This window comes from Sapajus apella, unplaced genomic scaffold (assembly GCF_009761245.1).
Source record: "Sapajus apella isolate SASKATOON/1434 unplaced genomic scaffold, GSC_monkey_1.0 scaffold39, whole genome shotgun sequence".
In the NCBI taxonomy this organism is placed as follows: Eukaryota; Metazoa; Chordata; class Mammalia; order Primates; family Cebidae; genus Sapajus; species Sapajus apella.
In genome coordinates this window covers 12,316,012-12,341,675 of record NW_022436979.1, presented here as the reverse complement: position 1 = coordinate 12,341,675, position 25,664 = coordinate 12,316,012, and the positions used below count along the sequence as shown (strand labels likewise).

At 33.4% G+C, this 25,664-nt stretch overlaps 1 long non-coding RNA gene across 1 annotated transcript; it reads right to left on the bottom strand.

The window, feature by feature from the left end:
- Positions 1-1,208: 1,208 nt before the first annotated feature.
- LOC116565114 lies at positions 1,209-15,843 on the bottom strand. Its single transcript, XR_004275268.1, has 3 exons — positions 15,747-15,843; positions 1,689-1,691; positions 1,209-1,219 (listed from the first exon to the last, which is right to left on the bottom strand). It is a non-coding gene; the product is annotated as an uncharacterized LOC116565114 (long non-coding RNA).
- Positions 15,844-25,664: the final 9,821 nt, after the last annotated feature.

Below are 25,664 nucleotides of genomic sequence, written 5' to 3'. Positions count from 1 at the left end.
CTTATTCATGTAACTAAAAACCACTGTTTCCCCAAAAGCTATTAAAATAAAATTTTAAAAAATATATAAAGGAATGTTTTCAATGAGAAATCACAGGAATTTTGAAGTAAGTATTCCAGTAATGATCATTTTCATATAATTCATCATCTTCCAGAAACTTGAATGTATTAATGAGATTAATTTATATATTGAAGTAGCTGGCCTCTTCAAATTATGTTTCTTGAAAGAGTGAGACAATCTTCTTCTTTTTTTTTAAATGTGTCACCTTCATTTTGAAGCTCATTTGGAATCATTTCACGGCACAGATAGGATTTTCAATCCTATTTGTTTATATTACAGTTTGATTTGATAAAATTGGTATTATTCATCTAAATTACTCCATTTAAAAAAATAAAACTTACTAAGTTCCAACAATGATGAAGATAGTCATCAGATAATACTGCAAAAAAACTCCTCCAGTAATGTCTAAAAGGAAGTGTGCTCAAACTGACTATATTCATAAAAATGATTTTTGCTGAAGTGTTTCCATAGCCTAATGACTATTTTGAAAGCACTACTTGTTTAAGTGTGGATGTTCTAAGTTAATTTCTACAATTTTTGTAGTATTTTACTCTATGATATATTTACTTTCAGGAAGCATGGTTTACTGCTTCCTGGCAAAGCATGGGTCAAATAAAGTTGTTTATATAATATTTAAAAAGAGAAAATAAAACCAGAATAAATTGTTAATAAATTTCAAATGTTGAGGGTCCTTGTATTGCTTTATATAGGCAGTTTCATACTTATTTGCATAAAGCATTTCTGATATTTAGCATATTTGACATTTTCAAAGAAATCACTACAGTTTTTTCACTGGATATTACTAAGTATGATGGTTATAAGAACAAGGCTTTGTAAAATAAAATGACTGAAACAGATTTATATGCATAGACTATATATTTTTCCTATGGATCCAAATTCAGGTAAGAATGCAAACCCCTTGAATTTTACATAAATATTCAAGAGACATTGCTCCTTTCAATTTTTAGAGAGAGAAAGATAAAAATGATTTCTTGTCTTTTGTGAAAGCATTGTCCATCAGGCTTGCATTTCGAATGGTACAGAAAAATTCACCAGAAGAGAAACTCATGTCTGTCAGTCAAACTAAAATGGATACATTGGATTTCATAGAGAATCCAAATGAAACAATTGCCCTGCTGATTGTAGCACAAATCAGTGACTCTTTTTGCAACATCTGCTGGAAGTTCGTAAGTGTTTGTTGATAAGAAGCTGGCATTCTATTCACAGTCATCACTCAAAGAAGTTCTGACCAGTATAAAAGCTGCAGAATTGAAAAGCTAACAGAAAATAAAGTAAAAGAGTGAGAGCGAGGGTACCATCTTTGACTGAAAATTTCAATGTGGTTGTCTTTGGATAAAGTAGACAACAATGAACAGTTAGCTTTCAGCTTCTGATAACTCTATCTTTAATCCTCTCTAGTCTTTATTGCACTTCGATGAAAGGGCTTGTTCTGTTGCACAGCAGAAAAAGGCACATTTGGGGAGGCTGTAAAACTGTCTTTAATATTTACACATACTAACAAAATCTTTCTTAATAAAGTACATACTTTAAATGTAGGATTAAATTAGTTATTGAAATGCTCTTGGGACAGTGTCTGGTGTGTTTTAAAGGTGCAGATGAATGCTGACTGCCTACCATCATCACCCTCATTATTATTAGTAGAAGGAAAATTTGGTTAGCAAAAGTGAATTATAGTTACCTACACTAGATCAACAGAAATTTTACTGAAATAACATAAATCTAATTTTTATGAAATTAATCTCCTACCTTCTTCCTCCAATAGATACTTTTAGTCCTAGAAGCAGGAAGACATATTTTTAAAATGTGTGCCATAGTAGCCTGTGTAATGCTAGACAGTTAAAGCCCTTTTATTCTATGTTTATGTCGTGGAGCCAAGGGTTGGCTAAACCTCAATGTGATGGAAATACACATAACGTTCTCTCAGCCTTCTTCTTCCAGTGTTCTCCAGTCATGGAGTTAAGGGGGAAAATACCCCACATTTGACAGCTTAATAGTTGTTTATCAAATTCTAGTGCTGGGTTGATTTACTCTGGCAAAGAAGACATCAGGAAAAAAAATCGTTAAATTTGGAATTGGCAATTCCAAATTTATCCTATGATAGGATATGTATTACAGGATATAATATTTCCCTCAAAGTCAACCTACTTATTCAGAGTAAAAACAGAGAGTCATATTTTATGTCTGATGGTAACACTAATCTCTATGATTCTCCATATGAGAGTATTGACTTTGATTTATTATTTTGAAAGAAAGATGCTTCAGTTTGGCCTCTTATGCTCTAATGATCATACAATGATTAAAACTGATACGAGAATTCTGTCAGATGTTGTTATAAATATATATTTAAAACCAAGAAAATAATTTTAGGTGAGATTAAAAGACTCCCAGGGAATAATATGTATCACCTGACAAAGTAGTTCCACTCTGAGCAGTGAACCACAGAGGTGGTTAGTTTACTAGGATTTCATGATTACCTCAGAGCCAGTTTCTAATATTTTCTATCATGTTAATGTGAGTATTCTGGTTGTCTAGTATATAGTTACTCTAAAAAAGATGGTAGCAGTTCCATCTGAGGCACTTGAGAAGCAAGTTTATATGCCTGCAACGTTTTGTGAAATATTTTCTCAGCTTTTGCTATCCTGGGGTTCATGGATTTCAGTTGAAATCAGAAAGATTACTTAACTGAAGTATCTCCCTACAGAGAACAATTAATCAATAAACAATTTTTGAAGACCACAATGTTCCTCTGCGGTAGATTTCTTAATGATTTGGTGAATAAATTCACCTCTGGGTTCTTCAGAGGACGTAGTTCATAGTGAGTGTCTTAAGCCTGTTAATTCTACTCAAAATTTTTATTTCTCTATATTTTTGAATTTTTAAAATACATTTGATTAGGAATTTCTGACATATTAAATTTAGTTTTCATGACCCACTACTGATCCCAAATGTGTCAGCTAATCAAGAAGGGTGATGATAAACATTCCCATCTGCTTAACCTAGCACATAAAATGCAGATCAGGCAAATGCGCTCTTACTCAAATTCAACCCAAACAACAATCATGTCCAACCCTAATTCTTTACAGTTTTCAGAAGCCATTCACAGATATATTTCTCTTTATTTTTTCCTAAATTATACATTTTACTGCAATTGCATACTTCTATGTGCACCTTTTCAGTTCCCAGGTTTAACACTGTAGTTGATCCACAAAGAATGCTCTCAAATCTGGTTTAGTTTAGAGAAATAACAGACAGTGAACATGTGACATGAGTAATATTACTTTCCTATTGTGAGGTTATTTTGTTAGAAAAGTTTGGTAAAGAATCTTCGAAAAGGAGAAGGAATAATTCTGCTAGCAAGGGAGACTCTTCATTACAAGATACATTTCAGGAAATAGGAGCTATATTTTCTTCAACATCTAGAATAGGGTATAGGACATAATAAACACTCAATTAATGCTCACTGAATGAACAAATAAGTCTAAACCTTCAAAACCCACTCGCTCGTTTTTTCAATCAATTCCCAATGTTTAAACAAGAAGTGTACAAAGATAATAAATTTTGTATATTCTGTATCATGTGAAGTAACTCAGGAATGGAAAAGCAAATATCATGTGTTCTCACTTGTAAGTGGGAGCTAAGCTATGAGGATGCAAAAGCATATGAATGATCTAATGGACTTTGGGGACTCAGCGGGTGGGCAGAAGTGTGGGAGGGGGTGATGGATAAAAGACTACCCATTGGTTACAACGTCCAGTGCTCAGGTGATGGGTACACTGAAATTTAAATTTTTTGTAGCTGTGTGGCTGAAAAAGTTAGGATAGTATTTTAGTATAATCATATAATTTATCTGGAACTTAATACAAAAAACTTAGAAGTGCGAAGCTTACATGTTCTTTATTTAAGCAGAGCATTTGAAAGAATCATCTTTCCCCCACAGTCTTTGAAATAATTATTCCCTAAATTATGCACTGTAAATTTAATATTCACTCAGTATCCATTGTATTTGTTAGTCAATTCAATGCAAACTAATTGCTGGTCATCCTTTCTGTTTCTTACATTGTTCTAGGCTAAAGGAACACGGCAATAAACAAAAGAGATTACATCTGTCTCCTATGGAGGTAATATCCATAGGACATTTTAATGAAATGAGATAAGCAATAAATCAGTTGAGTGAATATATGACATGTTCAATGATGGGGGGTACTATGGGAGGAAAGTACTTAAAGGAGGAAAGAAAGTACTGGTAATGAGAATAGGTGGCTACTTTGTATCACTTGACTTTTCCTACAAGAAAATAAAAGATCAAAAGTAAACTGGTAGATCTCTGAAGTGAAAAAAAGGTAAAAAGTGATTATGGAATTTAGGTAAATAAGAAAGCTGTACACTTTTAATGTACTATTAATATAACACTGTTAATACAATAAGAATCATAAAATAGTATGATGAAGCGTAATTGGGGTAAGGAAATGAAAAGTCATGAAGTGTTAGATAAATTCTTTGTGAAATAGTTGGTGTAGAAGACAGGAAAGGAGATCCAACTTCTTTTACTTGGGTGGTGTCTCTGAGGGGAGGAAATTAATACAATAGATGAAAAAATAAAAATTTAAAAGAAAAAAATCCAGAAAATAAAAATTAATACCTATGCATGCACATTAAATGGACGTATCTTTTCTAAAGAGATAAAGATGATTTTGTTATAGTTAATCAACAGAGTTATATTTTGTTAAATGTAATAAAAATCTAATATAAACGAGTAATTCTTGATGGAGAGATGTAAATTATTATAGTCAATATATAACAAAAAGCGAGGTTTATATTCCACTTGTACATTAAAATGTTCCATGACAAGAAATACTAACACAATGAGATGTTTTTCCAAGAAATTTTGCAGTAAACAAACTATTGTTCAAGAAAATCATAGCAGAGACTTTATTATCATCTTGTAACAACTAGTTCCTATAAGTCCTTCTTTTAAAAGCACGAAAAACTGATGTTCAATCAAGCAGAAAATTACTCAGGTGGTTTTGCCAAAAAGCCTGGTGCTGACTATTGAATCTGTACCTGTAGCAATAATACCAGAAAAAATATTGTTACAAACAAGAATATTAATAATATAAAACTTGCCTATACAGGTAGAAATGATGTAAAATATATGATTAAAGGAACTGTATGCAGGAAACGATAAAACAATGATGGAAAAAATCAGAGAAAAGTATTCCATGTACATGGATTGGGAACCTCAATATTGTTGAAGTATTTGTTCCACACACATTTATCAACAGATTCAATACAATCAAAGCAAAATCCTGGATAGATGTATTAGAATATCAATAAGCTAATTCTAAAGTATATATGGAAAGTGAAATAATACCTAGATTATCCAACATGATACCAAAGAAGAAGAAAAATACTGAAGAATTCACACTACCTTTTAAGCTTTACTCTAAGGCAGTAGTAATTAAGATATTGTGACTTGGCAAAAGAAGAGAAACATGGATCAATAGAACAGAATAGAGAACCCAGAAATAGATCTATAAAATTAGTCACGTAATCTTTTACAAAAAGAAAATTAGGGGAACAGTTATATTTGTAATAACACTCAAAAGTTCTAGGTCGGCCTACAGAAATTTTTAGACTTCTCATATAAAATCCACAGAGAGAAAATATGTATTTTAAAGCACATTTTCAAAGTTCAACACTGAAAAATTTTCTAAATAGAAACATAACATGAAATAAGCTTGACATATATGAAAAAATTTTTAAAATATCACCAAAAGATCTAAATATGGTGTAAACAAATATAACAAATATCATATTCTGTAGGAAAGATTCAAAATAACAAAAAGCCACTTTTCTTTATGTTAATCCGTAAATATAATGAAAAATCTGAAAAATAAAAATAGCATTTGGCATGAAGAAGATGCAACAGATGAACAATTATGTGTCAATGTAGGCTCATCAACTGTAGCAAATGTGCCACTCTGGAAGTGGGTGTTAATATTGGGGAAGGTTATGTATGTGTGGAGGTAAGGAAAATATAGAAAAATCTCTCTATCTTCTGCTCAATTTTTCTGTAAACCTAAAATTATCTTTAAAAATAAATTCTATTAAAAAAAAAAGGAGTAAGTCACTACGATCTGCTAAAAAAGTTCTAAAACATAGACTAACAACAGGCAGGCGGATGAGATTATGCCCACTAGATATTAAACTATAAGATAACAACGCATAGATTTAAAAAACAAATCTATTTATTTTACTTCAGGTGCATACTATATCGGGCATTTCTCCCCATGTTATCTCTCCCCACCCTCCCTTCCCTCCCCACCCACCCCATCTCTCCCCTACACCCCCCTACTGCCCCCAGTGTGTGATGTTCCTCCCCCTGAGTCCACGTGTTCTTGTTGTTCAACACCCACCTATGAGTGAAAACATCTGGTGTTTGGCTTGTTTGGCTTTCTGTGATTTTTTTTTTTTTTTTTTTTTTTTTTTTTTTTAGACAGAGTTTCACTCTTGTTGTCCAGTCTGGAGTGCAGTGGTGCGATCTCAGCTCACTGCAACCTCCACCTCCTGGGTTCAAGTGATCCTCCTGCCTCAGCCTCCCAAGTAGCTGAGATTTCAGGCATGAACCACCATGCCCAGCTAATTTTGTATTTTTAGGAAAGACAGGATTTCTCCACATTGGTCAGGCTGGTCTCAAATCCTGACCTCAGGTGATCCGCCCACCTCGGCCTCCCTAAAATCTGGGATTACAGAAGTGAGCCACCGTGCCCGGCCCAACAATGCATAGATTTAAAGAACAAAGTCAAAATTCTACAAATACATAAAATTCTGAGATAAAGTATATTCATAATGATACACTTAAAACCAGTGTAAAGAAAAGAGTGATTACTTCACAATTTATGATGAGAAAATTGGAATGTCATATGGGGAGAGTTTGATTTTTAATAAAGATACGTTTTAATTCTTCTTTGGAAAAAATATTTGCTGTTTATAAAAGTTTTAAGAATACATTAAGGCATCATAATACATTATAATTCTCCTGGAAACTAGAAATATTTTAAAGTTTGCATAGAAATGTACACTATACTGCAGCAGCGAAAATTGAGCAAACTCCTTTTATGAACTAAATTTTGGATTTTTTTTCATTTTTTACTTTATAAATCTATCAACCTGATTGTTCATAGAATTTCCATTTTATTTGTAAATGTTGCAGTCGGAAAACAAATGTATGACTTCTATTTGCAAGGTTTTCTTAATATATGAAACTTTATAATGTAGGAATTCTTATTTGTAATAAATAAAAAGTCTTATTGAATATGATAGTTACTGTATATTCTTAATCAATTATTTTCAAAGTTTTTGAAACATTTAATGTACTACATAAATATAATCATTAGGAAAATGGAGGTTATGTACCTTCAAATGTTAAGACAATATATTTATGAGTTAAATATTGGTTTCTTACATTAACACGTACTTCAACATTACTGTCATATATGATTAATTTCTGGTTTATCTATACATCAATTTTGGACACAATTAAATAATATATAATTAATAAATAATAAAAAAAATGTGACTGAGAAAAAATTACATATAAATCAGTGATCACATCATCTGCCAACAGAGATCGATTTACTCTTTTCTTTCTGACCAGTATGTGTTTTATATATGTAGTATAGAAGTATCAAAAGTAAGCATCTTAGACTTGTTCCTCATCTTACAGAAAAATCTTTCAATTTCTCACCATTATCATTGAGTATGCTATCAACTATAAGCTTGTCATAAATGGTCTTTATTATTTTGAAGTACATATATTATGTTTCTATTTTATTGAGAGACTTTATCATGAAAAGGTGTTCAATTTTTTCTAATATTTTTTGTGTATCTACTAAGACAATCATGTGGTTTTTATATTTCAATTTGTTAATGTGATGTATCACCTTAATTGGTTTTTCTAAGTTGAACTATCTTTACATACCAGGACTAAATTCCATTTATCATGATGTATGATCTTTTTAATGTACTAGTGAATTATATTTTCTATTACTTTACTGAAGATTTTTGCATCTATTATTACCAGAGATACTAGTTTGTAGTTTTCTTTTCCTATACTGTCTTTGTTTGGCTTCCGTAGCAGGATAATACTAATCTGAAAAAGTGAGTTTGGAGAGTTTCTTCCTCTTCGCATTTTTGGAAGATTTTGGGAAGGATTGATAATGTTAAAAAAAAAATTGGTAGAATTCAGCAGTGAAGCCATTAGGTCCTGGATATTTCTTGGTTGCAAATATTTCTTTTTTTTTGATTATTGATTCAATTTTCTAATTTGTTATATATGGGTTTTAGTTTTCTATTTCTTCATGATTTAGTTTTTATGGGTTGTATGTTTTAGGAATTTACTTATTTCTTCTAAGTTTTCAAATTTGTTGCTATATTTATATATTCATTGCAGTTTCTTATCATCCATTGTATTTCTGTGGTATCAGTGATAATGCTTCCTCTTTTATTTCTGATTTTACTTGAATCTGCTCTTTTTTTTCTTAGTCTAGCTGATGTTTTGCCAAAATTATGTGTTTGTATGTGTCATGATTTTATATTTGGGAAACTACAGAAACAATACACACACACACACACTGTTAGAACTGGGCCAGTCATGGTGGCTCATATCTATAATTTCAATACTTTAGGAGGCTGAGGCAACAAGATTACTTGAGCCCAGTATTTCAAGACCAGCTGTGGCAATATAGTAAAACCCTCTCTCTACAAAATAAAATAAAAGTAACTGGGCATAGTGGCATGTCCCTGTGGTCCCAGCTACTTGGCAGGCTGAAGTGGAAGGATCACAGGAACATGGGAGATTGAGGTTGCAGTGAATCCTGATTGCACCACTGCACTCCAGCCTTGGCAACAGAGTGAGGGTGTGTTGAAATGAAGGAAGGAAGGAAGGAAAAGGGAGGGAGGGAAAGAAAGAAGGAAAGAAAAAAGAAAGAAAGAAAGAAAGAAAGAAAGAAAGAAAGAAAGAAAGAAAGAAAGAAAGAAAGAAAGAAAGAAAGAAAGAAGAGAAAGAGAGAGAGAGAGAGAAAGAGAAAGAGAGAGAGAGAGAGAGAAAGAGAAAGAGAAAGAGAAGAGAAAGAGAAAGAGAAAGAGAAGAGAAAGAGAAAAAGAAAGAGAAAGAGAAAGAAAGAGAAAGAGAAAGAAAGAAAGGCTCTGAACTAATAAATCCAATGAAGTTGAAGGACACAAAATCAACATAAAAATAATACACTTTCATACACACTAATACTAAACAGTTCAGAAAGAAAGGAAAATTATTTCATTTATAATAACATCAAAAAGAATAAATTATTTAGTAACCAACTTAACCAAGAAGTTTAAAGATTTATACACTGACCACTACAAAATATTGATGGAAAAAAAAAAACTAAGGAAGGAACATATACATTGAAAAATGTCCCATGTTCATGGATTAGAATAGTTAATATTGTTATAATGTCCATAAAATCGAAGCCAAACTTAGTTTGATTTAATATAAAATTTAAATGGCATTTTTTACAGAAATAGAAAAAATAATCCTAAAATACATATTGAACCACAAATGACCCTACATAAGCAGTGCATTCTTGGAAGGTAGAACAAAACTGGAGGCATCATGCTCCCGATTTCAAAATATATTACCAAGCTACAATAATTAAAATAGTATGATATTGGCACAAACAGACACATCAACCAACAAAATAGAATGGAGAGCCTAGAAATAAACCCTTGAATATGTAGTCAATATCTTCAATAAGGTGCCAAATATACAAAATAGAGAAAGAGTAGTCTCTTCAATAAATTGTGTTTGGAGAACTGGATATCTACATGCACATGCATAAAACAGGACCTTTATCTTGCAAGATATAGACTATAAATGTAATCGGAAGACTTGCAACTGTAAAATGTGTAGACAAAAACATGTTGAAAAGCTTCGGACATCAGACTTGGCAATGATTTCTTGGATAGAAGACCAAAAATACAAGCAGCAAAATAAAAAATAAAAAAGTAGGACTACAACAACAACCAAAAGAATGAAACACAATCTATGGAAGGGGATAAAATATTTGCAATTCCAATTTCTGCTAAAGAATGCCTACAACTTGATAGTAAAAAAATAAATTAAAAATCCAAATAACCCAAAGGAAAAAGATTGTCCATGTATAGACATTTCTCTGCAAAAGACATACAAATGGCCATCTTTTGGCCAACAAATGGCTAAGTGATATGGTTTGGCTATTTCCCCACCCAAATCTCATCTTGAATTGTAGTTCTCCAAATCCCCACATGTTGTGGGAGGGACTCAGTGGAAGGTAATTTAATTATGGGGCTTGTTATACTCATGCTGTTCGTGCTGTTCTCATGATAGTGAATTGGTTCTCATGAGATCTGATGGTTTCATAAGGGCTTCTCCCTTCTCTCAGCTCTCATTCTTCTCACTCCTGCCACCATGTGAAGAAGGATGCGTTTATTTCTTCTTCTGCCATGATTGTCAGTTTTCTGAGGCCTCCCCAGGCGTGTGAAACTGTGAGCCAATTCAACTTATTTCCTTTATAAATTATCCAGCCTAGGGTATTTCTTCAGAGTAGTGCAAAAATGAACTAATACACTAAATGAAATAAGCTAGTCACAGAAGGACAAATAATGCATGATTTTATTTATATGATGTATGTAAAATAGCCAAATTTATAAAAACAAAAAACAAAATGATAAGTCCTGAGGAGAGAGGAAAATGAGGAGTTGCTAAAAAATAGGTATAAAATTTCAATCATGCAAGATATATTAGTACCAGAGATCCATTGTACAATATTGTACTTGTAGTAAGCAATACTGCACATTATACTTAAAATTTTTTTTACAGAGTAGATCCCATGTTATATCTTGCTGTGACAATAAAAAAGACAATAAAATATCAATAATTGTCTTATGTACAAATAAATACCTGTTAATAAGATCCAAATATATCAACTTATCAAATCATGAACAAGCTGATTTGTTCTTAACTTTACATGAGCAAACTCCATACATGCTCAGAGGTTATTAAACAGTTTTATTTTAAAGAATATTTGTACACTACTATCTCACTAATGAAAGAAATTTTTAGACTAGTACAGTTTTACCTTTAACAAAATAATTCCTTGCAACATGTTAATATTGAAACCCTAAAGAATTCACAAGCCAGAGGTTAGCAAATGTTTCAACAGACTCTACATAACCGTACATTTTTTGCTCACTTCTGTGTTTCTACAACTTAGCATAGAACATCATACCTTCCAGGCACTGAATACATGCATTAAAATACAATAATTGAAGGGTAGAATAAAGGAATGAAGCCTTACCAATATAACTTGGCACAAAATAAGCTCCAATTATTTACTTGATAAATGTCCTAACAAATATTAAGTTGTCCTAAGAAGAATTTTATTTTCAGTTACAGAATTTTGCATCCTAACATATTCATAAGTATTCTCCTTACAAGTCCTAATTTTTTAGTGTAATAATGAAACAAATGGTGTCCAGAGATTTTAGGAATTTTTCTGAATGGTATAAAGTTTGTGTGTGACAATAACAGAACTGAGACCCAAGTTTTCATAAGATATTTTTTACTTAAAACCTTTATAAATTTTAAGGAGAGTTACTAAAAAATACTTTGAAAAGAAATATATTTCTTGTAGATACAGGCAATATTATTAAGTAAAGTTTCAATTCATATCTGTTTCTATTATTGTCCCCATCATTATCTGTCTTTTCTGTTTCCTGTTATTATGCAAAACAATAAGGTTAAAATGTAGACCAACACAGTAACAAATTTCTCCCAAACATTGATAAATATATCGATTATGTTTCAGTCTTTATACACAAAGGAACTAAAAAGTAGGAAAAGGGTTTTATATTGTTTTTCCAATATTCCCAGTTTTCTTGCATGATGGATACAGTGTCATCCTCTATTGATTAATGAAAGTCTTAACAAGAATTTATATTATGGTTTGTTAATGTTTATTTTAAATACACAGCCTGAAGTTATACGGTATATGCCTTCAAGTTATTCACCAAGCATTGTTTTCATTGTCAGAGGAAAGAGTGTTTCTGTTTTTTGATAACACACAGGTTAGTCTAAAGAAAAGAAGTTTGATATAGATACCTCCGTTAAAAAACTAACATTCAGAAATAGCATGAATTAATGATTAGATATTTTTGAATGGTATTCTGTATTTTTCTATTGGGAACTTATTAACAGATGTAGTGTAGACTTTGTGATAATGATATCTCAAAGAAGCCTCCAGAATTTAGGCATCAAAGAAGGATTAATATAGTGACAAATTTTTAAAAATGATATAAAATGACTTCCAAATTGTTCATAATATTCCTCTAGGACCTAGAAATAGAAATTCCATTTGATCCAGCAATCCCATTACTGGGTATATATCCAAAGGATTACCAATCGTTCTACTATAAGGACACATGCACACGAATGTTCATTGCAGCACTGTTTACAATAGCAAAGACCTGGAACCAACCCAAATGCCCATCGATGATAGACTGGACAGGGAAAATGTGGCACAGATACACCATGGAATACTATGCAGCCATAAAAAAGATGAGTTTGTGTCCTTTGTAGGGACATGGATGAACTTGGAAGCCATCGTTCTCAGCAAACTGAAACAAGAACAGAAAATCAAACACCACATGTTCTCACTCACAGGCGGGTGTTGAACAATGAGAACACATGGACACAGGGAGCGGAGCATCACACATGGTGAACTGTGAGGGGAAGCTAGTGGAGGGACAGTGGGGGATGGGGAGTTGGGGAGGGATAACATAGGGAGAAATGCCAGATATAGGTGATGGGGAGGAGGGCAGAAAACCACATTGCCATGTATGTACCTATTCAACAATCTTGCATGTTCTTCACATGTGCCCCAAAGCCTAAAATGCAATAAAATACATATTTTAAAAAAAAGAAAGAAGGGAAAAGAACAAAATAAATAAATAAATAAATAAATAAATGAATAAAAGAGATGAAAAAAGGTATTTCATGCCACTGGAAATTATAAAAGAACAGGAGTAGCTGTACTTATATCAGAAAAAAATAGATTTCAAGAAAAAAACTATAATAAGAGACAAAGTCACAATATAATGATAGAGGGGTCAATTCAGCAAGAGAATGTAACAATTGTATGTATATATACACCCAAAAACGGCGTAGTCAGATATGTAAAGCAATTATTATTAGAGCTAAAGATACAGATAGACCTCAATACAAATAACAGCTGGAGAATTTCACACCTCATTTTCAGCATTGGACAGTTATTATAGACAGAATATCAGCAAAGATACATTGGACTTGATCTACACTATAAACAAAATAAACCTAATAGTTATTTACAGAACACTTTATTCAGCAGCTGTAGAATACACATTTTTCTCCTCAGACATGAATCATTCTCAAGGAGACAACATATGTTAGGTCACAAGTCTTAAAACATTCAAAAAATAAAATAATATCAAGCATCTTCTTTGACTATAATGGAACAAAACTAGAAATCAATGGCAAGAGAAAGTTTGAAAACTATGCAATCACAGAAAATTAAGCAATGCTCTTTTGAATTACCAGTGGGTCAATAAAGAAATTAAAAAGAAAATTGAAAACTATTGAAACAATTGATAACTCAAACACAACAGATTAAAACCTCTTGGTTACAGCAAAAGCAGTATTAAGGGGGAAGTTTAAGCGCATACATTAAAAAAGAACAAAAGTGTAAACAAACAACTTAATGACGCATCTTAAACAACTATAAAAGCAAGAGGAAACGGAACCCAAATTTAGTAGAAGAAAGGAAATAATAAAGTTCAGAGTAGAGATATATGAAATTGAAACAAACAAAAAATAATGCAAAAGATCAATAAAAGAAAAATTTATGGTCTTTTGGAGAAATAAACAAAATTGACAAATAGCCAGCATAAGTTAGACGAAAAAAGAGGAGACCTAAATAAATAAAGTTGGAGATGAAAAAGGAGACATTGCAATTGACACTGCAGAAATTCAAAGAATCATAAGTGGCTACTTTGAGTAACTATATGCCAGTAAATTTGAAAATCTAGAAGAAACAGATAAATTCATAGATACATAGAACCTACTAAGATTGAACCACAAAGAAATCTAAAACCTGAACAGACCACAATAACAAGTAATGAAATTGGAGCTGTAATAAAAATTCTCCCAGCAAAGAAAAGCCCAGGAACTGATGGCTTCACTGCTCAATTCTACCAAAGTTTAAAAAAAGATAAATAAAAACTAATGCCAATGCTAGTTAAACCATTCTGAAAAATAGAGGAGATAGAAATACTTTCAAACTCATTCTATAATGCAAATATACCCTGATGCCAAAAACAGAGAAAGACACATCAAAAAGGAAAAAACTCTATATGCCAATATTACTGGTGAATGTTTATTCAAAAGTCCCCAACAACATACTAGCAAACCAAATTCAACAACATATAAAAAAGATCATTCATCATATCCAAGTGGTTTTTATTCCAATGATGTAAGAATGACTCAACATATACAAATCAATCAACGTGATACATCATATCAACAGAATGAAGGACAAAATTCATATGATCATGTCAACTGATGCTGAAAAAGTATTTGGTAAAATTCAACATCCCTTCATGATAAAATTCTTCAAGAAACTGGATATAGAAGGAACACACCTCAATATAATAAAAAATACATATGACAATCTCACCAGTGGTAGCTTAATGAATGGGGAAAAGTAAAATACTTTCCTTTATTATTGGAAACACAAGGATACCCACTTTTCCCACTGATATTCAACATAGTCCTGGAAGTTCTAGCTAGAGCAATCAAACAAGAAAACAAAATAAAAGGCATCCAAATTGGAAAGAAAGAAGTCAAATTATCCTTGTTTGCAGATGTTATAATCTTATATTTGGAGAAACCTAAATAATTCACCAAAAAGCTGTTAGAACTGATAAATTCAGTAAAGCTGCAGGATACAAAATCAACATACCACAAAATCAGTAGCATTTCTATATACAAAGAGCAAACAACTGAAAAACAAATCAAGAAAGCAATCCCATTTACAATAGTTTCAAATGATCAAATATCTAGCGATAAACCTAACCAAAGATCTGAAAAAACTATGAAACATTGATACAAGAAATTGAAGAACCACACAAAAAATGAAAATATATTCCATGTTCATAGATTGGAAGAATTAATATTGTTAAAAGTTCCACACTACCTGAATCAATCTACAGATTTAATGCAATCAAAATATCAATGTATCAAAATATCAATGACATTCTTCACAGAAATTGAAAAAAAATCTAAAATATATATAGAACCACAAAAGGTTCAGAATAGCCATACCTATCTTAAGGAAAAAGAACTAAACTGGAGGAATCAGATTACCTGACATCAAATTATACTACAGGGCAATAGTAAACAAGACAGCAAGATATTGGCATAAAATAAACACATAGTTCAGTGAAACAGGATAGAGAACACTGACATAAAGCCATACATCTACACTGAACTCATTTTTCACAAAGGTGTGAAGAATATACATTGTAAAAAAAAAGTCAATCTTTTTAATAAATAGGACTGAGAAAACTGGGTATCTATAAGCAAAAGAATGAAATTAAACCCCTATCACTTGTCATATACAAAAATAAAATCAAAATGGATTAAAGACTTAAATCTGAGACTTCAAATTATGAAACTACTAAAAGAAAATATTGGAGAAAGACATTGGAATGGGCAAACATTTTTTGAATGATATCCCTCAAACACAGGTAACCAAAGCAACAATTAACCAATGAGAGTTTATCAAGTTAAAAAAGCTTCTGCACTGCAAAGCAAACAATTAAGAAAGTGAAGAAACAACCCACAGAAGGAAAGAAAATATTTGCAAAGTATAATTAATAGCTAGAATATATAAGGAGCTCAAACAATTCTATAGGTGAACACTTGCTAATCTAATTAAAAAGGGCAAAAGTTCTGAATAAAAATTTCTCAAAAGAAGACATACAAACAGCAAACAGGTATATGAAAAGATGCTCAGCATCACTGATCATTACAGAAATGCAAATCACAACTACAATTATATATAATTTAATCACAGTCAAAATGGCTTATATCTAAAAAGCAGGTGATAACAAATGCTGGCGAGGATGTGGAGAAAAGGGAACACTTGTACACTGTTGATGGGAATGTATGTTAGTACAACCAGTGTGGAGAGCTGTTTGGAGCTTCCTCAAACATCCACAAATAGAGCTACCATGCAATCCAGTCATCCCCTTTTGGTATATACCCAAAAGCAAGAAAGTTAGTGTACTGAAGAGGTATATGCACTCCCACACTTATTGCAGCAATATTAACAATAATCAAGAATTGGAAGCAACCTAAGTATCCAGCAACAGATGAATGAATAAAGAAAATATGGTATATATACACAATGAAACACTATTTGGCCATAGAATGGGATCCTGTCATTTTCAATAACATGGATGGAACTGGAGGTCATTATGTTAAGTGAAATAAACCAGGCACAAAAAAATAATAATCGCATGCTCTCACTTATTTTGGGGAGCTAAAAATAAAAACAACTGATCTCATGGCGATAGGGAGTAGAAGGATGATGACTTCACACTGGAAAAGATAGTGGGGGCTGGGGGAAAGTCGGAGTAGTTAATGGATTCAAAAACTAGTTAGGAAGAATAAATAAGATCAAGTATTTGATAGCAAAACAGGGTGATTATAGTCATAAATAATTTATGTGTACATTTAAAAATAACTAAAAGAGCATAATTGCATTGTTTGTAAAGCAAATGGTAAATGATTGAGGTGATGAATATCCCATTTACCTTGATGTGATTATTACACATTGCATGCCCATTTCAAATTATCTTATGTAACTCATAAATATGTACATCTATCCAGTACCCACAAAAATTAAATTTTTTTTTTAAAAAAGAAAAACTTTAGTATTTTGTAGTTATTTTATGAATAACATTATTCTGTAATTTACTGGAAAAATCTTCTTTCAAGGAATTAAAAATGAAATTACTATAACTGTAAAATATATGTAATTTTCTAATAAATTGTATTTTATAGTTGAGTATATATAGTATATAATTTTATTAGAACCTTATATATACATAATATTAAAATATATAATTACAATACCAGGTAAGCCATAACTCAAACTACAATAAAATCATCAAGTTTAAAGTGTGAATATATTCTACTGACTTAAAATTTTGTCATAGTTTTATTTTTAAAAATAAAAGATACTTTATTAAGAAATTGCTCTTAAGGAGTAAGCTGCAATGGCAGTATTAAAATCATTTGGCATTTTGTTATGTCTTCCAGGTGTATTATAAAGAGAAAATATTGGATTTTGTGGATGAATCTGAGCTAAGCATAATCCTATTCAAAAGATCCTTTAGTTCCCTCATGTATCATGGTCCATCTGCCTCCTCAAACTCAGTAGGAAGAATTACAGAATGCACTTAAATTAGCAATGAATACCAGGGAGGCTTCTTCCTTCTTGGAAAGGAAAGCACAGTTAGGTAAATCATAAATTCCATCAGTGACTTATTACAGGTTGCAAAGTTTGAATCATTCAGATTTACCCAGCTTAGTCTCCTGGGTTATCCAGGATTCTTGAAAAAGCAATAGTGAACTGACTCAGTTGATTAAACTAGAGGTTTTCAAAACTCACTGAGATTTTGAGTAAGCCTGAAAATAATATGACATCCTCCTTTTAGATCGGTGCTACTCAGACTTTAATGTGCATTCAAATCTTTGGGGATCTTGTCAAAATGTAGATTCTGATATAGAAGATGTTGGATGGGATCACAGGTGCTGCACTTCTAATAAGCTTCCAGGCGATGCTGATACTGATGCTGTGTGAGTCAGCAGACCACATTTGTGTAGAAGGGCTTTAATAAAAGCGAGACAGATACAAACATTGGCTGACATATAGAGCTCGTTATGTGGGTTTAGAGCTTACTTTAGTTTAACATTTTGCTAAAATTTTAGTCCAGACGCATTGGCTCATGCCTATCATCCCAGCACTTTGAGAGGCAGAAGCCGGTGGATCACTTGTAGTCAGGAGTTCAAGACCAGCTTGGCCAACACGGTAAAACACCGTGTCTACTAAAAATACAAAACTTAGCCAGGCGTGATGGCAGGTGCCTGTAATCCCAGCTAATCGAGAGGCTGAGGCGGGAGAATTGCTGGAACTTGAGCAGAGCAGGTTGCTGGGAGCTGTGGTCAGGCCACTACACTCCAGCCTAGGGGATAGAGCAAGACTCCGCCTCAAAAAAAAAAAAAAGGGAATTTTATTTTTAGATAATTAATGATTTTTTAATCTTGTTTTGAGATAATTATATACACAGTAGGCTGCCAAGGTACTACAGAGAGGACCCACATACCCTTCCAATGATTTAACGTTAATAATTTTAGTAAAATGTTAAAACCAGGAACTTGATATTGGCACAATGTGTAAGTAGAGGTATGTGTCATTTCATTACATGTTCAAATTTTTGTAATGACCACTGCAACCATGAGACAGAACTATATTATTATCACCAATATCTCCCTCATGTTACCCATTTACACCCACTTTTCACCATCCCTAACTCCCAGCAATCCTAATGTGTTCTTCATCTCTATAATTTTGTCATTTAAAAATGTAACATAAATGAATTCCTTCACTATGTAACCTTTTGAAATTGGATTGTTTTTACTCAAAATCCTTCACTGGGTATTCATGGCATGGATGTACTACAGGTTGTTTTGTTGTGCTTTGATTTAAGCCATTTAGGTATAGAGGGGCATTTTTGGTTATTTTCAGCCTGAGCAATTACAAATAAAGCTGCTATGAATAAATGTGTACAAATTTTTGTTTAGACAGAAGTTTTCATTTCTTTGAGGCAAATGGCCAGAGGTCCATTTACAGGGTTATATGGTTTAAGCATATATTTTGTTTATTTTACAAACTTCTAAGCTGTTTTCCGGAGTGACTGTATCATTTTATATTCTCCATCAGCAATATTCAAATGATCTATTTTCTTGGCATCCTTAAGAGTATTTCATGTCACAATTTTTCTAGTTGGCTTTTAGGTGTGTAGTGATATCTCATAGTAGTTTCAATTTGCATTTCCCTAATGCCAATGATGTTTAACATCTTTTCATATGTTTATATTTGCCATCTCTGTCTTTTTAGGTGAAATACAACTTCATGTATTTTATTCGTATTTTAGTTGGCTGTTTTTTAAAATAGTTGAATGTTGAGAGTTCTTTACATATTCTACTTGCCAGTCCTTTATTAGATACAGAGTTTGTAAATATTTTCCCCAGTCTGAAGCTCGTCTTTGCATCATGTTAGGGTATTTTACAAAGCCAATATTTTAAAATTTGAATTTAGTCCTAATGCTGTGTTCTCATGCTGTGTTTTTCACCTCCATCAGGTCATTTATGCTCTTCACTAAACTGATTATTCTAGTTGGCAGTTACTGTAACCTTTTATCAAGGTTCTTAGCTTCCTTGAATTGGGTTAAAACATGCTACGTTAGCTCAGAGGTGTTTGTTATTACCCACCTTCTGAAGTTTACTCCTGTCAATTCGTCAAACTCATTCTCCGTCCAGTTTTGTTTTGCTGGTGAGGAGTTGTGATCCTTTGGAAGAGAAGAGGCATTCTGATTTTTGGAATTTCAGCCCTTTTGCACTGGCTTTTCCTCATCTTCATGGATTTATGTACCTTTGGTCCTTGATGTTGGTGAACTTCATATGGGGTTTTTACATGGTTGTCCTTTTCGTGATGTTGATGCTATTCCTTTCTGTTAGTTTTCATTCTAACAGTCAGTCCCCTCTTCTGCAGGTCTGCTGGAGTTTGCTGGAGGTCCACTCCAGACCCTGTTTGCCTGGGTATCACCAGCAAAGGCTGCAAAACAGCAAATATTGCTGCCTCCTACTTCCTCTGGAAGTTTCATCCCAGAGGGGCACCCGCCAGATGCCAGCCGAAGCTCTCTTTTATGAGATGTCTGGTGATCCCTGCTGGAAAATGTCTCCTTGTCAGGAGGCACAGGGGTCAGGGACCCAGTTAAGGAGGCAGTCTGTCCCTCGACAGAGCTTCAGTGCTGTGCTGGGAGATCTACTACTCTCTTCAGAGCTGGCAGGTAGGAACGTTTAAGTCTGCTGAAGCTGTGCCCACAGCTGCCCCATTCCCCAGGTGCTCTGTCCCAGGAAGATGGGAGTTTTATCTATAAGCCCCTGACTGGGACTGCTGCCTTTCTTTCAGAGATGTCCTGCACAAAGAGGAGGAATCTAGAGAGGCAGTGTGGCTACAACGGCTTTGCCATGCTGTAGGGGTTCTGCCAAGTTCAAACTTCCCCGAAGCTTTGTTTACACTGTGAGGGGAAAACTACATACTCAAGCCTCAGTAATGGCAGACTCCCCTCTCCGCACCAAGCTCAAGCATCCAAGGTTGACCTCAGACTGCTGGGTTGGCAGTGAGAATTTCAAGCCAGTGGATCTTAACTTGCTGGGCTCCATGGGGGTGGGATATGCTAAGCAAGAGCACTAGGCTCCCTGGCTTCAGCCCCCTTTCCAGAGGCCTGAACTGCTCTGTCTCACTGGTGTTCCAGGCGCCACTGAGATTAAAAAAAAAAAAAAAAAAAAAAAAAAAAACTCCTGCAGCAATCTCAGTGTCTTGCCAAATGGCTGCCTAGTTTTGTGCTTAAAACCCAGGGCCCAGGTGGTGTAAGCACCCAATGGAATCTCCTTGTCTGTGGGTTGTGAAGACAGTGGGAAATGCATAGTATCTGAGCCAGCTAGCAATGTCCTTTGTGGCATAGTTCCTTATGGTTTCCCTTGGCTAGGGGAAGGAGCTCCCTGACCCCTTGCACTTCCCGGATGAGGTAACACCCCACCCTGCTTCTGCTTGCCCTCTGTGAGCTGCACCCACTGTATAACCAGACCCAATGAGATGAGCCAGGTGCCTCAGTTGGAAATGCAGGAATCACCCACCTTCTGCTTTGCTCTTGCTGGGAGCTGCAGACTGGAGCTGTTCCTATTCGGCCATCTTGGCTATTCTCTCTCTCTCTCTCTTTTTTTTTAATCTAGCCAAAAATTATTCAATTTTGTTTTTCTTTGGCCATTTTGACTCCTTAGCTAAAATCAAAAAAGAAAAGAAATGTAAGTTACATTTCTGCTTTTTCTGCTAGGAATGATTCATCAAATTACAGAGCTTGAGGGGCTGGCACATGAAAGTTAATGGAACTGGTACCACTTCTTGTGAGTTCTTATACTTCTAAGAAACAGATTGTTCTCCTTGTCACCTTAAGCTCTTCCATTCCTCTAAGATTCATTGGCAGATTTAATTTCAATTTTTTTATTTTTTCTTAAAACTTTTTACCTACTTTAACCCAATAGAAAATAAGTATTAGTAATTCATGCATTTATTCATTTTAAACGTGATGTTTTATGAAAGTAATACATGTTCTTGACAATATGAATGTGTGCACTGGTTTCCACATGCTTTTATATTAAGAATGAAAAAGAAGATAATGATTTGCACAATTGTAGAAACTTCATATGTCATGCTGATTTCAGTCCAAATGAAATACCCTGAAACAGTGCTTCTCAAACTTCAGTGTGAAGGCTAGTAAGCACTGATTCTGATTTATTAGGTTGGCATGGGGCCTGAGACTTTCCATTTTTGGTAAGCCAGTGAAAGTCGCACAGTTTGAGTAACAAGAGCCTAGGTAATTTCAACCATACAGATCAATTTTAGTCAATCTATATTAATGATTTTTTTGTTACACAACCTAAGTAAAAATCCTTGAAAATAATATAAAACAAGTAAAACACAAGCTCAGACAAAATGCACACGGTGATTAAAAATATTAATTTATATTTAATTGTATCACCATTATTTTTCCTTTAATTTTGCCTTTTAATTAGTTCCACTGAACTTGAATCAAGAATTCATAGTCATGCCTTCTCCCATGTCTGTTAGAAAATTATTAAAGTGTCACAGTTTGATTGCTTCAGTAGTAATCTTTTTCTTAAAGATTGGATCTTTAATAAGATATATGTGTGATATTTTGTTTAAAATTTAAAACACATACATATGTTCTGATAGATCTTAAATGTTTGACATTCATTAAAAATGACTTTAGATCATTTTGTGTAAACACAAATCGTTGAAATTCAGCTTTCTTTAGGCTACGCGAGCACTAATATTCTTGTCTAGTAACCTATTACTTTTTAGATCATGTATCATTATTTGAATCGTTTCTATAATTTTCCTCAGAGTATTTAATTGCAAAAAAAAAAAAAAAACTCATAGTGTAAAGCTAAAAGAAAACAGCAAACTACAGGTTTTTTTGTTTTTTTGTTTTTTGTTTTTTTATGGCACTGCAGCCTTAATTACACTTCAAAAGTGACTAGGTCACTTAGAAATGCTAATAAAACGTATTGTATATACTTTTGTGTCTATCTACCAAAAGGAGAAAATAGTCCTTTATATTAAATAGCTGTGTATGCTGCCAAAAATGGAGACAGACAAATTTAAAATAAATATTTAGGTATTATGAGAGTTTAACTTCTAAGAAGAAACTGAAATTATCACCCCACCCAAAAATCGTGTATGGCATGTAAGGGTCAGGTGGCTTTTGAGCTTATGAAGTTTAATTTCCATTGCTGTTGCACTAGCTACATTCAATATCAACCAAGCAGCAAATGTTTACTAATATTTTACCTCTAGTAAGTCTACTCATATTATCCCTTCAAGGGGATAAATATATGAAATGTAGTTACATAGTAATAAATTTTTAAATACAGATACTCAAAGAGTTCACTTTGGAAAACTATCCATTAATTTTAGAAAGAGCTTTGTAATCTATTTTTTTTTTAATTTTTATTTTCTTTGGTTTCCACTAAGGCCAGAGGTATGGTTTTAGTGCAAGTATAATTGCCTGAGTTCATTCACGTCTCCAAGCATCGATATCTTCTTAAAAATTACTGAGATACTATAAGTACTCAATTATAACCTCTTGCTTTTTCTAGCTTTTATTATGTAATATTATCTTCACAGGCTTTAGAACTTTGCTGCAGCTTCAAATAATAAAGAAACTAATAATTTCTTGTTAAAGAAACCTTATGTCTGGAATATTTCTGAAGATTTTCTTTTTTTTTTTTAATTTATAAATAAAATGAGTTTAATTGGCTTATGGTTACACAGGCTGTACAGGAAGCATGTCTGGAAGGCCTCAGGAAGCTTACAATCATGGTGGAAGGTGAAGGGGAAGCAGTCACATCTTACATGTCCAGAGCAGAAGAAAGGTTGGGGGAGTGTTACACACTTTTAAACAACCATATTTCATGAGAACTCTATTATCAGAACAGAACCAAAGGAGGAAGCTCGCCCCCATAATTCAATCACCTCCCACCAGGCCCCACTGCAGATTACAGTTCAATATGAGATTTGGGTGAGGACACAGATCCGAACCATATTATCCTGTCACTGACCTCTCCCAAATCTCATGTCCTTCTCACATTGCAAAATCTAATTATGCCTTCTCAACAGCTCCCCAAAGTCTTTTTTTTTCCCATTTATTTATTTTATTGCATTTTAGGTTTTGGGGTACCTGTGAAGAACATGCAAAATTGTTGCATAGGAACACACATGGCAGTGTGATTTGCTGCCTTCCTCCCCATCACCTACATCTGGCATTTCTCCCCTTGCTATCTCTCCCCAGCTTCCCACCCCCCACCCTCCCTCCCCTATTTCCCCCCAACTGACCCCAGTGTGGAGTGCTCCCCTCCCTGTGTCCATGTGTTCTCATTGTTCAACAGCCGCCTGTGAGTGAGAACATGCGGTGTTTGATCTTCTGCTGTTCTGTCAGTTTGCTGAGAATGATGGTTTCCAGGTTCATCCATGTCCCTACAAAGGACCCTAACTCATCGTTTTTGATGGCTGCATAATATTCCATGGTGTATATGTGCCACATTTTCCCTATCCAGCCTATCATCGATGGGCAATTGGGTTGGTTCCAGGTCTTTGCTATTGTAAATAGTGCTGCAATGAACATTCGTGTGCACGTGTCCTTATAGTAGAACGATTTGTAATCCTTTGGATATAGAAGATTTTCTTTAAGATATAATTTCATAGTCATTGAGAAGCCACATAAAAATGCCGGTCTCATTAATTTATAGTTTCATCTAATTTCTGACCATATATATTTTCATTCATCTTATTTATCATATTAACTTTCTTTCTTTAAAAGAAACTATGAGTGCCAAGTTTCCTATACCCATGTACAGACATAAAATTAAAGCACCAAGTGATGAATATAAGTTAGGTGAGGTTTATAATAGAGAGGCATATATCAAAAGTTTTGGTAAGTCAGAATCTAGGAACAATTTTTGAGTAAGATACAAACCATGAGAATTTTCCAATAAAGGTTATAAAGATGACCAGAGTTTGAGGGGAAAAGAGTTAACACACCTCTAATATATCCCACTCTTGTTGTTATTCATACTGTTTATATATTGTGAACTCTATACTTGAACTTCCTTCCATCTTTGATTGTAGAAATGTTGTGTCTTGTTCAAAACTAGTTGAAGTGTCAGTACTTCCCCTAGGGAGGCTGACAGATCCTCTCCAAAACACTCTTTTATTAAAAGTTACAATTAGCATGTCATCATATAAAAACTGTTACCCAAACATATCATGTGTTACTTTTCTTTTCACAACTAGATTTTGAATAAACTCATTTTCAAAACCTTATCGCAGAGTGCTCAGAAGTAGGACATGGGAGATAAAATAATTTAAACTATAATATAATTGAGATCATGTCTAGATCAGCATTAGAAAGCAATTTTCATAGTCAAATTGCTTGGATTTGACTTGCAACTTCATCGTGTTTTGGGTGTTACTCCACTGCTCTGTAATTTAGTTCCCTTATCAGAAATAATGAGAGTAATGCTAACTTTCAGTTTTGTTGTGATGATTAGTGAGCTAATATATACAAGAACTTATGCCAATTCTGGAAAAAGGTAAGTACTCAGTAAATGTTAACTATTATTATTTGATAGATAATATTTTCATGGTGTCAGTGCTAAAAGTTTACTTCCTGTATGAAGAGAGTCAATTACTGGGTGACATCTTTAAGATTCTTAAATATTTATTAGAATTGTCTGAATAATATTTTGTTATAAATTCAAATTAATGAAATATGTAAATAATACCCTGACATTTTGGTTCATTTCAAAGTAAACTATATGAATTTTCTCATATCCTCTTCATTTACATGATATTAATTTTATCTGGGTTCTATAAACTTCTGTCACTCACATGCAGTGGTTAGGATTAGCTTCTTGCCCTTCAGCATCAGTGGTCTGTTGCCAGATTGCCCTTCCACAGTACAAAATATAGCAAATGGTCATATTTAATGAGTTAGTGAATCAGCAGCACTCTTGGGGAGAAGGCAATTATAGACATACATTG